Raw genomic sequence first — 15,796 nt, forward strand, 5'->3', positions numbered from 1 at the left:
GGAGATCGGTCTATATTACAGCTATATCTAAATAAAGTCCGATCTGAACCATATTTGGATCAGATATCGGGAGGCTTGAAATAATCCATTGTTTTAAATTTCAGCAAAATCGGGTAATATATAAAGCTTTTATTGGCTTCAGACTCTTTATCGGGAGATCGGTCTATATGGCAGCTGTATCTAAATATCCACCGATCTAATCCATATTGAAATTAGATGTCGGGAGGCTTAAAATAACTCACTGTTGCAAATTTCAGCGAAATCGGGTAATATATGGTCTTCAGACCCTTTATCGGGAGATTAGTCTATATGGCAGCTATATCTAAATATAGTCTGATGTTAACCATATCCGATCAGTTGTCGGGAAGACTACTCACTGTTTCAAATTTCAACAAAATCGGATGAAAAATGGGCCTTTTTATGGGCATCAAAAAGACGTATCTGTGCCAAATTTCAGCTCAATATCTTAATTTTTGAAGGTTGTAGAGTGATTACAACAGACGGACGGACAGACACACGGACATCGTTAAAGCGTCCTAGAATTTTACCATGATCCGTAATATATATACTTTGTAGGGTCGGAAATTAATATTACGATGTGTTGCTAACGGAATGACTAAATGAATATACCCCCTATCCTACGGTGGTGGGTATAAAAAGTGCCACCCTCGCAATCGGGGAATGCCCAATCCGACCAAGATACTCATCCTATCTTGAGCCTCCTCCAATACCCTTGCTGCATTTTCCCTTCTGTCAAGCCGGTACATTGGACCAACATTTGTATACCCACCACCGAAGGATGGGGGTATATTGATTTTGTCATTCCGTTTGCAACACCTCGAAATATCCCTTTTCGACCCTATAAAGTATATATTTTTTTGACCAGCGTAAAAATCTAAGACGATCTGGCCATGCCCGTCCGTCTGTTGAAATCACGCTTCAGTCTTTAAAAATAGAGATATTGAGCTAAAACTTTGCACAGATTCTTTTTGTGTCTTCATGCAGGTTAAGTTCGAAGATGGGTTATATCGGACCATATCTTGATACAGCCCCCATATGGATCGATCCGCCGATTTGGGGTCTTAGACCCATAAAAGCCTCATTTATTGTCCGATTACGCCGAAATTTGGGACAGTGAGTTGTGTTAGGCCCTTCGACAACCCTCTTCAATTTGGCCCAGATCGGTCCAGATTTGAATATACCTGGCATATAGACAGATCTCTTGATTTAAGGTCTTGGACCCATAAGGGACGCATTTATTGTCCCATTTCGCCAAGTGGGACAGTGAGTTGTATTGGGCCCTTCGACATCTCTCTTCCATGTGGCCTGATCGGTTCAGATCTTACCTAACCTAACCATATATGATATTCGTAAAATTTTTCATTAATCTCGGTTAGTGTTTTTACGTTTTTTTGGCACAAGATTTTACTTTTTTTACCCCTTTTATAATTTTTTGCTACGCTTTTTGCTGGCAATTGTTGGCATAACTGTTTACGCCACAATTTGAAGCAGATTTTGGTTTGTAATGGAAATGAAATCTTTGTATTGTATTTTTCCTAGCACCCTGTAAACAAATCATATTTTTTGTTCAGAATCATCCTGTTGTTGTGGTTTGTGTCTGTACTTAACAAAAACCCTATTTGTTTTCCTTGTTTAAAATATTGAAGCATACTATTAGGCGATATTATAAACAAAGACGCTGGCAAGTGAATTAGAATGTAATACAGCAGAAAATATAAAAAAAATAATAAAACCAAGAACTCAAGAAGCCAAGAAGCCAAATCGGGAGATCGGTTTATATGGGAGCTATATTAGGTTATAAATCTATTTAGACCGTCTTTGACACAGTTGTTGGAAGTCATAACAGAACACTATGTCCAAGTTTTCAGCCGAATCGAACAAAAATTGTGGCTTTCATGCAATCATTATTACTAAATTGCTGAATTCTTGCTGTCTCCGTTCTCTGAAGATAAGCTTATTTTTTACTATTTTTTACTTTTTGGTAGCAAAATTTACGTTTATTGAAAAACTCATTCTGTCACCCATCATATATTTTTCAGTTGTACTTACATGCCAAATTTCAAAGCCTAACGCAATCCGTACCAAATTGTGCCTATGCGTCACTAAACGTATGTTTTGTAGCATTTCGAGTATTTTTTTTTTCATATTTGTTCTTTCTGCTTCCCCTTTCTTCGCAACAGCAATCATTTAAACCAAATTTCGCAGTTCTACCTCTCGCTTTGGTACCATTTCGTACTTTTAATACCCAAATGTACGAATTTCGAAGATATCATATAGTCACCCGATTTCGATTGCCGTCTCTTAGTTCTAAAGTACAGAGATCTAGCTCAATCCGTAAATAAAGTAGCAATTGCTGCACAGTGATAAAATTTTAAGAAATTTTTCACCAATTTGGGCATAAATACTTCCTTCCCCGGGCAAACAGTAAACCCCGTCTTTTTTCGTGCCAAATTCTTCATGATTTAAGCTTTAGCAGTTCAGTCAGCGATCAGTCAATCAGCCGACCAGTCAGACATGCTTTTATTTTATAGATAGAGTTAAAAAAAATAACTAGCTTAACATATGAAATTTAATAAAATAGGAGATATAAATAAAAAAAAATAGAAAAACCATTTTATGTAAATTTTTTTTTGCCGCCGCGTGATTTGAACCAGAGATCTTTAGTGTAAGAGGCGGACATGCTAACCTCTGAGCCATGTTTTCACCTACAGCAAAACTTTAACATTACGCCAATAACACCATCAGTGACTTTCACAAGTTCAACTCCACGTTGCGGTATCTTGATGAAACAACCATGTCCTTCGAATAGAAAGCAAACGCCAGATGGCTACGCTGTCACATGATGGTTAGCGTTAAAATGCAAACCCTGGTTTGCATCGAAATTGTGCAAAATGAAAAAAAAGTGTTGGAAAGTGACACAAAGACGTGTTTTCAATTGCCCTCCTTTGGATAGCTGATTTCGTTAGAGATTTGTAAAGTTGCTTATTGCCCTGCATATGTAGGAGTAGCTACATCTGTTATTAACATTGTGAAGCTTCTGAATGACTAAAAGTATGCACCAAAATTGTATAGACAAATAACAAAATAAACTTAGATAGGGAATAAATAATAATTAAAGTAAACAAAATATTACACCTGTTTCCAAGCGCCTAGGTAGCTGAGTTAGAAGCGATCTCAGAAAACAGTGGAGTGGTGTGGGTTCGATTCCTGCCGCAGGCCAGGCTCCACTAGTCTATTAAATTGAATTTAAGAGGGAGTTAGAAGAAACAACAAAAGCAAGCACAAATGCAAAGGGTTAATAGGTTTGAGCAGGGCATGTAAAGAGATAAAGTCAGATACGGGACGAAAGTGAAGAGGGGGCGTGGCAGTGGGTGGCAGTAGATTTGAGATAAATGGGGCCGAGGCCAAGGGAAGACTCGGGATAAAGTAAAAGAAATCGAGTATTTTTTAAAGGACGATCTCGGACGTCCTTTAAAAAATACTCGATTTCTTTTACTTTATCCTTTGATTTATTTCATTTACAAAATAAGCTTCCACTTCAGCATTTCCACAAAAGCAGTTGCAAACTCACGTTGGTTTTTTTGAATTTTTCGATATCAATTATGCGATTTTGAAGCAATACTCGTAAAGTTTTCAAGGAAATAGAAGAGAGTATTGCTTCATCCAGCACCATTACGGAAAGAGATTTTCTTCACGAATCCAACGGTGTGCTCAGAATTTTGAAGTTCGCAAAACTAAGGATGTTACAGCAATTTCAAACTCACGTTGATTTTTTTGCATTTTTCGGATATTGATTATGCGATTTTGAGCTCGTTTTTTGAAAGAAAAAACATAGGAGTTGCACTAAAGCGATTTTTTTGCGATTATCTTCAATACTGTATACTCAACTCGAAAAATTTTTTCGCATCAAAAATTGAAAATTTTCATAAGGGGTTAGCCTTTCCTAAAAAAATGCAAAAAAAATAAAATGTGAAATTCCAAGTAATTCTGTTCACTTTTCGAATCGTCTTCGAATTTCGAACTGCGGAATGCCTAAAAATTTTCGAAATTCGAAAAAATGAAGGAGTTACAGCGTTGTTGGCCTTGAAAACGACTTTGAATTTTTACGCCCAAAATAAATTGGTTTTTGCTATGTTTTCCATAGCAACCTTAACAGTATCGCTTCATGTAGCACCTCTACGGAAAGGGATTTTTGTCACGAATCCAACGGTGCCTGAAAAATTGTCAGGTTCGCAAAACTGGGGAAGTTACAGCAGTTGCAAACTCGCGTTGGTTTTTTTGAATTTTTCGATATCAATTATGCGATTTTGAAGCAATACTCGTAAAGTTTTCAAGGAAATAGAAGAGAGTATTGCTTTATCCAGCACCATTACGGAAAGAGATTTTCTTCACGAATCCAACGGTGTGCTCAGAATTTTGAAGTTCGCAAAACTAAGGATGTTACAGCAATTTCAAACTCACGTTGATTTTTTTTGCATTTTTCGGATATTGATTATGCGATTTTGAGCTCGTTTTTTGAAGGAAAAACATAGGAGTTGCACTAAAGCGATTTTTTTGCGATTATCTTCAATACTGTATACTCAACTCGAAAAATTTTTTCGCATCAAAAATTGAAAATTTTCATAAGGGGTTAGCCTTTCCTAAAAAAATGCAAAAAAATAAAATGTGAAATTCCAAGTAATTCTGTTCACTTTTCGAATCGTCTTCGAATTTCGAACTGCGGAATGCCTAAAAATTTTCGAAATTCGAAAAAATGAAGGAGTTACAGCGTTGTTGGCCTTGAAAACGACTTTGAATTTTTACGCCCAAAATAAATTGGTTTTTGCTATGTTTTCCATAGCAACCTTAACAGTATCGCTTCATGTAGCACCTCTACGGAAAGGGATTTTTGTCACGAATCCAACGGTGCCTGAAAAATTGTCAGGTTCGCAAAACTGGGGAAGTTACAGCAGTTGCAAACTCACGTTGGTTTTTTTGAATTTTTCGATATCAATTATGCGATTTTGAAGCAATACTCGTAAAGTTTTCAAGGAAATAGAAGAGAGTATTGCTTCATCCAGCACCATTACGGAAAGAGATTTTCTTCACGAATCCAACGGTGTGCTCAGAATTTTGAAGTTCGCAAAACTAAGGATGTTACAGCAATTTCAAACTCACGTTGATTTTTTTTGCATTTTTCGGATATTGATTATGCGATTTTGAGCTCGTTTTTTGAAGGAAAAACATAGGAGTTGCACTAAAGCGATTTTTTTGCGATTATCTTCAATACTGTATACTCAACTCGAAAAATTTTTTCGCATCAAAAATTGAAAATTTTCATAAGGGGTTAGCCTTTCCTAAAAAAATGCAAAAAAAATAAAATGTGAAATTCCAAGTAATTCTGTTCACTTTTCGAATCGTCTTCGAATTTCGAACTGCGGAATGCCTAAAAATTTTCGAAATTCGAAAAAATGAAGGAGTTACAGCGTTGTTGGCCTTGAAAACGACTTTGAATTTTTACGCCCAAAATAAATTGGTTTTTGCTATGTTTTCCATAGCAACCTTAACAGTATCGCTTCATGTAGCACCTCTACGGAAAGGGATTTTTGTCACGAATCCAACGGTGCCTGAAAAATTGTCAGGTTCGCAAAACTGGGGAAGTTACAGCAGTTGCAAACTCGCGTTGGTTTTTTTGAATTTTTCGATATCAATTATGCGATTTTGAAGCAATACTCGTAAAGTTTTCAAGGAAATAGAAGAGAGTATTGCTTCATCCAGCACCATTACGGAAAGAGATTTTCTTCACGAATCCAACGGTGTGCTCAGAATTTTGAAGTTCGCAAAACTAAGGATGTTACAGCAATTTCAAACTCACGTTGATTTTTTTTGCATTTTTCGGATATTGATTATGCGATTTTGAGCTCGTTTTTTGAAAGAAAAAACATAGGAGTTGCACTAAAGCGATTTTTTTGCGATTATCTTCAATACTGTATACTCAACTCGAAAAATTTTTTCGCATCAAAAATTGAAAATTTTCATAAGGGGTTAGCCTTTCCTAAAAAAATGCAAAAAAATAAAATGTGAAATTCCAAGTAATTCTGTTCACTTTTCGAATCGTCTTCGAATTTCGAACTGCGGAATGCCTAAAAATTTTCGAAATTCGAAAAAATGAAGGAGTTACAGCGTTGTTGGCCTTGAAAACGACTTTGAATTTTTACGCCCAAAATAAATTGGTTTTTGCTATGTTTTCCATAGCAACCTTAACAGTATCGCTTCATGTAGCACCTCTACGGAAAGGGATTTTTGTCACGAATCCAACGGTGCCTGAAAAATTGTCAGGTTCGCAAAACTGGGGAAGTTACAGCAGTTGCAAACTCGCGTTGGTTTTTTTGAATTTTTCGATATCAATTATGCGATTTTGAAGCAATACTCGTAAAGTTTTCAAGGAAATAGAAGAGAGTATTGCTTTATCCAGCACCATTACGGAAAGAGATTTTCTTCACGAATCCAACGGTGTGCTCAGAATTTTGAAGTTCGCAAAACTAAGGATGTTACAGCAATTTCAAACTCACGTTGATTTTTTTTGCATTTTTCGGATATTGATTATGCGATTTTGAGCTCGTTTTTTGAAGGAAAAACATAGGAGTTGCACTAAAGCGATTTTTTTGCGATTATCTTCAATACTGTATACTCAACTCGAAAAATTTTTTCGCATCAAAAATTGAAAATTTTCATAAGGGGTTAGCCTTTCCTAAAAAAATGCAAAAAAATAAAATGTGAAATTCCAAGTAATTCTGTTCACTTTTCGAATCGTCTTCGAATTTCGAACTGCGGAATGCCTAAAAATTTTCGAAATTCGAAAAAATGAAGGAGTTACAGCGTTGTTGGCCTTGAAAACGACTTTGAATTTTTACGCCCAAAATAAATTGGTTTTTGCTATGTTTTCCATAGCAACCTTAACAGTATCGCTTCATGTAGCACCTCTACGGAAAGGGATTTTTGTCACGAATCCAACGGTGCCTGAAAAATTGTCAGGTTCGCAAAACTGGGGAAGTTACAGCAGTTGCAAACTCACGTTGGTTTTTTTGAATTTTTCGATATCAATTATGCGATTTTGAAGCAATACTCGTAAAGTTTTCAAGGAAATAGAAGAGAGTATTGCTTCATCCAGCACCATTACGGAAAGAGATTTTCTTCACGAATCCAACGGTGTGCTCAGAATTTTGAAGTTCGCAAAACTAAGGATGTTACAGCAATTTCAAACTCACGTTGATTTTTTTTGCATTTTTCGGATATTGATTATGCGATTTTGAGCTCGTTTTTTGAAGGAAAAACATAGGAGTTGCACTAAAGCGATTTTTTTGCGATTATCTTCAATACTGTATACTCAACTCGAAAAATTTTTTCGCATCAAAAATTGAAAATTTTCATAAGGGGTTAGCCTTTCCTAAAAAAATGCAAAAAAAATAAAATGTGAAATTCCAAGTAATTCTGTTCACTTTTCGAATCGTCTTCGAATTTCGAACTGCGGAATGCCTAAAAATTTTCGAAATTCGAAAAAATGAAGGAGTTACAGCGTTGTTGGCCTTGAAAACGACTTTGAATTTTTACGCCCAAAATAAATTGGTTTTTGCTATGTTTTCCATAGCAACCTTAACAGTATCGCTTCATGTAGCACCTCTACGGAAAGGGATTTTTGTCACGAATCCAACGGTGCCTGAAAAATTGTCAGGTTCGCAAAACTGGGGAAGTTACAGCAGTTGCAAACTCGCGTTGGTTTTTTTGAATTTTTCGATATCAATTATGCGATTTTGAAGCAATACTCGTAAAGTTTTCAAGGAAATAGAAGAGAGTATTGCTTCATCCAGCACCATTACGGAAAGAGATTTTCTTCACGAATCCAACGGTGTGCTCAGAATTTTGAAGTTCGCAAAACTAAGGATGTTACAGCAATTTCAAACTCACGTTGATTTTTTTTGCATTTTTCGGATATTGATTATGCGATTTTGAGCTCGTTTTTTGAAGGAAAAACATAGGAGTTGCACTAAAGCGATTTTTTTGCGATTATCTTCAATACTGTATACTCAACTCGAAAAATTTTTTCGCATCAAAAATTGAAAATTTTCATAAGGGGTTAGCCTTTCCTAAAAAAATGCAAAAAAAATAAAATGTGAAATTCCAAGTAATTCTGTTCACTTTTCGAATCGTCTTCGAATTTCGAACTGCGGAATGCCTAAAAATTTTCGAAATTCGAAAAAATGAAGGAGTTACAGCGTTGTTGGCCTTGAAAACGACTTTGAATTTTTACGCCCAAAATAAATTGGTTTTTGCTATGTTTTCCATAGCAACCTTAACAGTATCGCTTCATGTAGCACCTCTACGGAAAGGGATTTTTGTCACGAATCCAACGGTGCCTGAAAAATTGTCAGGTTCGCAAAACTGGGGAAGTTACAGCAGTTGCAAACTCGCGTTGGTTTTTTTGAATTTTTCGATATCAATTATGCGATTTTGAAGCAATACTCGTAAAGTTTTCAAGGAAATAGAAGAGAGTATTGCTTCATCCAGCACCATTACGGAAAGAGATTTTCTTCACGAATCCAACGGTGTGCTCAGAATTTTGAAGTTCGCAAAACTAAGGATGTTACAGCAATTTCAAACTCACGTTGATTTTTTTTGCATTTTTCGGATATTGATTATGCGATTTTGAGCTCGTTTTTTGAAGGAAAAACATAGGAGTTGCACTAAAGCGATTTTTTTGCGATTATCTTCAATACTGTATACTCAACTCGAAAAATTTTTTCGCATCAAAAATTGAAAATTTTCATAAGGGGTTAGCCTTTCCTAAAAAAATGCAAAAAAAATAAAATGTGAAATTCCAAGTAATTCTGTTCACTTTTCGAATCGTCTTCGAATTTCGAACTGCGGAATGCCTAAAAATTTTCGAAATTCGAAAAAATGAAGGAGTTACAGCGTTGTTGGCCTTGAAAACGACTTTGAATTTTTACGCCCAAAATAAATTGGTTTTTGCTATGTTTTCCATAGCAACCTTAACAGTATCGCTTCATGTAGCACCTCTACGGAAAGGGATTTTTGTCACGAATCCAACGGTGCCTGAAAAATTGTCAGGTTCGCAAAACTGGGGAAGTTACAGCAGTTGCAAACTCGCGTTGGTTTTTTTGAATTTTTCGATATCAATTATGCGATTTTGAAGCAATACTCGTAAAGTTTTCAAGGAAATAGAAGAGAGTATTGCTTCATCCAGCACCACTACGGAAAGAGATTTTCTTCACGAATCCAACGGTGTGCTCAGAATTTTGAAGTTCGCAAAACTAAGGATGTTACAGCAATTTCAAACTCACGTTGATTTTTTTTGCATTTTTCGGATATTGATTATGCGATTTTGAGCTCGTTTTTTGAAGGAAAAACATAGGAGTTGCACTAAAGCGATTTTTTTGCGATTATCTTCAATACTGTATACTCAACTCGAAAAATTTTTTCGCATCAAAAATTGAAAATTTTCATAAAAAAAAAAAATTTCCTAAAAAAATGCAAAAAAAATAAAATGTGAAATTCCAAGTAATTCTGTTCACTTTTCGAATCGTCTTCGAATTTCGAACTGCGGAATGCCTAAAAATTTTCGAAATTCGAAAAAATGAAGGAGTTACAGCGTTGTTGGCCTTGAAAACGACTTTGAATTTTTACGCCCAAAATAAATTGGTTTTTGCTATGTTTTCCATAGCAACCTTAACAGTATCGCTTCATGTAGCACCTCTACGGAAAGGGATTTTTGTCACGAATCCAACGGTGCCTGAAAAATTGTCAGGTTCGCAAAACTGGGGAAGTTACAGCAGTTGCAAACTCGCGTTGGTTTTTTTGAATTTTTCGATATCAATTATGCGATTTTGAAGCAATACTCGTAAAGTTTTCAAGGAAATAGAAGAGAGTATTGCTTTATCCAGCACCATTACGGAAAGAGATTTTCTTCACGAATCCAACGGTGTGCTCAGAATTTTGAAGTTCGCAAAACTAAGGATGTTACAGCAATTTCAAACTCACGTTGATTTTTTTTGCATTTTTCGGATATTGATTATGCGATTTTGAGCTCGTTTTTTGAAGGAAAAACATAGGAGTTGCACTAAAGCGATTTTTTTGCGATTATCTTCAATACTGTATACTCAACTCGAAAAATTTTTTCGCATCAAAAATTGAAAATTTTCATAAGGGGTTAGCCTTTCCTAAAAAAATGCAAAAAAATAAAATGTGAAATTCCAAGTAATTCTGTTCACTTTTCGAATCGTCTTCGAATTTCGAACTGCGGAATGCCTAAAAATTTTCGAAATTCGAAAAAATGAAGGAGTTACAGCGTTGTTGGCCTTGAAAACGACTTTGAATTTTTACGCCCAAAATAAATTGGTTTTTGCTATGTTTTCCATAGCAACCTTAACAGTATCGCTTCATGTAGCACCTCTACGGAAAGGGATTTTTGTCACGAATCCAACGGTGCCTGAAAAATTGTCAGGTTCGCAAAACTGGGGAAGTTACAGCAGTTGCAAACTCACGTTGGTTTTTTTGAATTTTTCGATATCAATTATGCGATTTTGAAGCAATACTCGTAAAGTTTTCAAGGAAATAGAAGAGAGTATTGCTTCATCCAGCACCATTACGGAAAGAGATTTTCTTCACGAATCCAACGGTGTGCTCAGAATTTTGAAGTTCGCAAAACTAAGGATGTTACAGCAATTTCAAACTCACGTTGATTTTTTTTGCATTTTTCGGATATTGATTATGCGATTTTGAGCTCGTTTTTTGAAGGAAAAACATAGGAGTTGCACTAAAGCGATTTTTTTGCGATTATCTTCAATACTGTATACTCAACTCGAAAAATTTTTTCGCATCAAAAATTGAAAATTTTCATAAGGGGTTAGCCTTTCCTAAAAAAATGCAAAAAAAATAAAATGTGAAATTCCAAGTAATTCTGTTCACTTTTCGAATCGTCTTCGAATTTCGAACTGCGGAATGCCTAAAAATTTTCGAAATTCGAAAAAATGAAGGAGTTACAGCGTTGTTGGCCTTGAAAACGACTTTGAATTTTTACGCCCAAAATAAATTGGTTTTTGCTATGTTTTCCATAGCAACCTTAACAGTATCGCTTCATGTAGCACCTCTACGGAAAGGGATTTTTGTCACGAATCCAACGGTGCCTGAAAAATTGTCAGGTTCGCAAAACTGGGGAAGTTACAGCAGTTGCAAACTCGCGTTGGTTTTTTTGAATTTTTCGATATCAATTATGCGATTTTGAAGCAATACTCGTAAAGTTTTCAAGGAAATAGAAGAGAGTATTGCTTCATCCAGCACCATTACGGAAAGAGATTTTCTTCACGAATCCAACGGTGTGCTCAGAATTTTGAAGTTCGCAAAACTAAGGATGTTACAGCAATTTCAAACTCACGTTGATTTTTTTTGCATTTTTCGGATATTGATTATGCGATTTTGAGCTCGTTTTTTGAAAGAAAAAACATAGGAGTTGCACTAAAGCGATTTTTTTGCGATTATCTTCAATACTGTATACTCAACTCGAAAAATTTTTTCGCATCAAAAATTGAAAATTTTCATAAGGGGTTAGCCTTTCCTAAAAAAATGCAAAAAAATAAAATGTGAAATTCCAAGTAATTCTGTTCACTTTTCGAATCGTCTTCGAATTTCGAACTGCGGAATGCCTAAAAATTTTCGAAATTCGAAAAAATGAAGGAGTTACAGCGTTGTTGGCCTTGAAAACGACTTTGAATTTTTACGCCCAAAATAAATTGGTTTTTGCTATGTTTTCCATAGCAACCTTAACAGTATCGCTTCATGTAGCACCTCTACGGAAAGGGATTTTTGTCACGAATCCAACGGTGCCTGAAAAATTGTCAGGTTCGCAAAACTGGGGAAGTTACAGCAGTTGCAAACTCGCGTTGGTTTTTTTGAATTTTTCGATATCAATTATGCGATTTTGAAGCAATACTCGTAAAGTTTTCAAGGAAATAGAAGAGAGTATTGCTTTATCCAGCACCATTACGGAAAGAGATTTTCTTCACGAATCCAACGGTGTGCTCAGAATTTTGAAGTTCGCAAAACTAAGGATGTTACAGCAATTTCAAACTCACGTTGATTTTTTTTGCATTTTTCGGATATTGATTATGCGATTTTGAGCTCGTTTTTTGAAGGAAAAACATAGGAGTTGCACTAAAGCGATTTTTTTGCGATTATCTTCAATACTGTATACTCAACTCGAAAAATTTTTTCGCATCAAAAATTGAAAATTTTCATAAGGGGTTAGCCTTTCCTAAAAAAATGCAAAAAAATAAAATGTGAAATTCCAAGTAATTCTGTTCACTTTTCGAATCGTCTTCGAATTTCGAACTGCGGAATGCCTAAAAATTTTCGAAATTCGAAAAAATGAAGGAGTTACAGCGTTGTTGGCCTTGAAAACGACTTTGAATTTTTACGCCCAAAATAAATTGGTTTTTGCTATGTTTTCCATAGCAACCTTAACAGTATCGCTTCATGTAGCACCTCTACGGAAAGGGATTTTTGTCACGAATCCAACGGTGCCTGAAAAATTGTCAGGTTCGCAAAACTGGGGAAGTTACAGCAGTTGCAAACTCACGTTGGTTTTTTTGAATTTTTCGATATCAATTATGCGATTTTGAAGCAATACTCGTAAAGTTTTCAAGGAAATAGAAGAGAGTATTGCTTCATCCAGCACCATTACGGAAAGAGATTTTCTTCACGAATCCAACGGTGTGCTCAGAATTTTGAAGTTCGCAAAACTAAGGATGTTACAGCAATTTCAAACTCACGTTGATTTTTTTTGCATTTTTCGGATATTGATTATGCGATTTTGAGCTCGTTTTTTGAAGGAAAAACATAGGAGTTGCACTAAAGCGATTTTTTTGCGATTATCTTCAATACTGTATACTCAACTCGAAAAATTTTTTCGCATCAAAAATTGAAAATTTTCATAAGGGGTTAGCCTTTCCTAAAAAAATGCAAAAAAAATAAAATGTGAAATTCCAAGTAATTCTGTTCACTTTTCGAATCGTCTTCGAATTTCGAACTGCGGAATGCCTAAAAATTTTCGAAATTCGAAAAAATGAAGGAGTTACAGCGTTGTTGGCCTTGAAAACGACTTTGAATTTTTACGCCCAAAATAAATTGGTTTTTGCTATGTTTTCCATAGCAACCTTAACAGTATCGCTTCATGTAGCACCTCTACGGAAAGGGATTTTTGTCACGAATCCAACGGTGCCTGAAAAATTGTCAGGTTCGCAAAACTGGGGAAGTTACAGCAGTTGCAAACTCGCGTTGGTTTTTTTGAATTTTTCGATATCAATTATGCGATTTTGAAGCAATACTCGTAAAGTTTTCAAGGAAATAGAAGAGAGTATTGCTTCATCCAGCACCATTACGGAAAGAGATTTTCTTCACGAATCCAACGGTGTGCTCAGAATTTTGAAGTTCGCAAAACTAAGGATGTTACAGCAATTTCAAACTCACGTTGATTTTTTTTGCATTTTTCGGATATTGATTATGCGATTTTGAGCTCGTTTTTTGAAGGAAAAACATAGGAGTTGCACTAAAGCGATTTTTTTGCGATTATCTTCAATACTGTATACTCAACTCGAAAAATTTTTTCGCATCAAAAATTGAAAATTTTCATAAGGGGTTAGCCTTTCCTAAAAAAATGCAAAAAAAATAAAATGTGAAATTCCAAGTAATTCTGTTCACTTTTCGAATCGTCTTCGAATTTCGAACTGCGGAATGCCTAAAAATTTTCGAAATTCGAAAAAATGAAGGAGTTACAGCGTTGTTGGCCTTGAAAACGACTTTGAATTTTTACGCCCAAAATAAATTGGTTTTTGCTATGTTTTCCATAGCAACCTTAACAGTATCGCTTCATGTAGCACCTCTACGGAAAGGGATTTTTGTCACGAATCCAACGGTGCCTGAAAAATTGTCAGGTTCGCAAAACTGGGGAAGTTACAGCAGTTGCAAACTCGCGTTGGTTTTTTTGAATTTTTCGATATCAATTATGCGATTTTGAAGCAATACTCGTAAAGTTTTCAAGGAAATAGAAGAGAGTATTGCTTCATCCAGCACCATTACGGAAAGAGATTTTCTTCACGAATCCAACGGTGTGCTCAGAATTTTGAAGTTCGCAAAACTAAGGATGTTACAGCAATTTCAAACTCACGTTGATTTTTTTTGCATTTTTCGGATATTGATTATGCGATTTTGAGCTCGTTTTTTGAAGGAAAAACATAGGAGTTGCACTAAAGCGATTTTTTTGCGATTATCTTCAATACTGTATACTCAACTCGAAAAATTTTTTCGCATCAAAAATTGAAAATTTTCATAAGGGGTTAGCCTTTCCTAAAAAAATGCAAAAAAAATAAAATGTGAAATTCCAAGTAATTCTGTTCACTTTTCGAATCGTCTTCGAATTTCGAACTGCGGAATGCCTAAAAATTTTCGAAATTCGAAAAAATGAAGGAGTTACAGCGTTGTTGGCCTTGAAAACGACTTTGAATTTTTACGCCCAAAATAAATTGGTTTTTGCTATGTTTTCCATAGCAACCTTAACAGTATCGCTTCATGTAGCACCTCTACGGAAAGGGATTTTTGTCACGAATCCAACGGTGCCTGAAAATTGTCAGGTTCGCAAAACTGGGGAAGTTACAGCAGTTGCAAACTCGCGTTGGTTTTTTTGAATTTTTCGATATCAATTATGCGATTTTGAAGCAATACTCGTAAAGTTTTCAAGGAAATAGAAGAGAGTATTGCTTCATCCAGCACCACTACGGAAAGAGATTTTCTTCACGAATCCAACGGTGTGCTCAGAATTTTGAAGTTCGCAAAACTAAGGATGTTACAGCAATTTCAAACTCACGTTGATTTTTTTTGCATTTTTCGGATATTGATTATGCGATTTTGAGCTCGTTTTTTGAAGGAAAAACATAGGAGTTGCACTAAAGCGATTTTTTTGCGATTATCTTCAATACTGTATACTCAACTCGAAAAATTTTTTCGCATCAAAAATTGAAAATTTTCATAAAAAAAAAAAATTTCCTAAAAAAATGCAAAAAAAATAAAATGTGAAATTCCAAGTAATTCTGTTCACTTTTCGAATCGTCTTCGAATTTCGAACTGCGGAATGCCTAAAAATTTTCGAAATTCGAAAAAATGAAGGAGTTACAGCGTTGTTGGCCTTGAAAACGACTTTGAATTTTACGCCCAAAATAAATTGGTTTTTGCTATGTTTTCCATAGCAACCTTAACAGTATCGCTTCATGTAGCACCTCTACGGAAAGGGATTTTTGTCACGAATCCAACGGTGCCTGAAAAATTGTCAGGTTCGCAAAACTGGGGAAGTTACAGCAGTTGCAAACTCGCGTTGGTTTTTTTGAATTTTTCGATATCAATTATGCGATTTTGAAGCAATACTCGTAAAGTTTTCAAGGAAATAGAAGAGAGTATTGCTTCATCCAGCACCATTACGGAAAGAGATTTTCTTCACGAATCCAACGGTGTGCTCAGAATTTTGAAGTTCGCAAACTAAGGATGTTACAGCAATTTCAAACTCACGTTGATTTTTTTTGCATTTTTCGGATATTGATTATGCGATTTTGAGCTCGTTTTTTGAAAGAAAAAACATAGGAGTTGCACTAAAGCGATTTTTTTGCGATTATCTTCAATACTGTATACTCAACTCGAAAAATTTTTTCGCATCAAAAATTGAAAATTTTCATAAGGG

Source organism: Stomoxys calcitrans, chromosome 2 (assembly GCF_963082655.1).
Source record: "Stomoxys calcitrans chromosome 2, idStoCalc2.1, whole genome shotgun sequence".
Classification (NCBI taxonomy): domain Eukaryota; kingdom Metazoa; phylum Arthropoda; class Insecta; order Diptera; family Muscidae; genus Stomoxys; species Stomoxys calcitrans.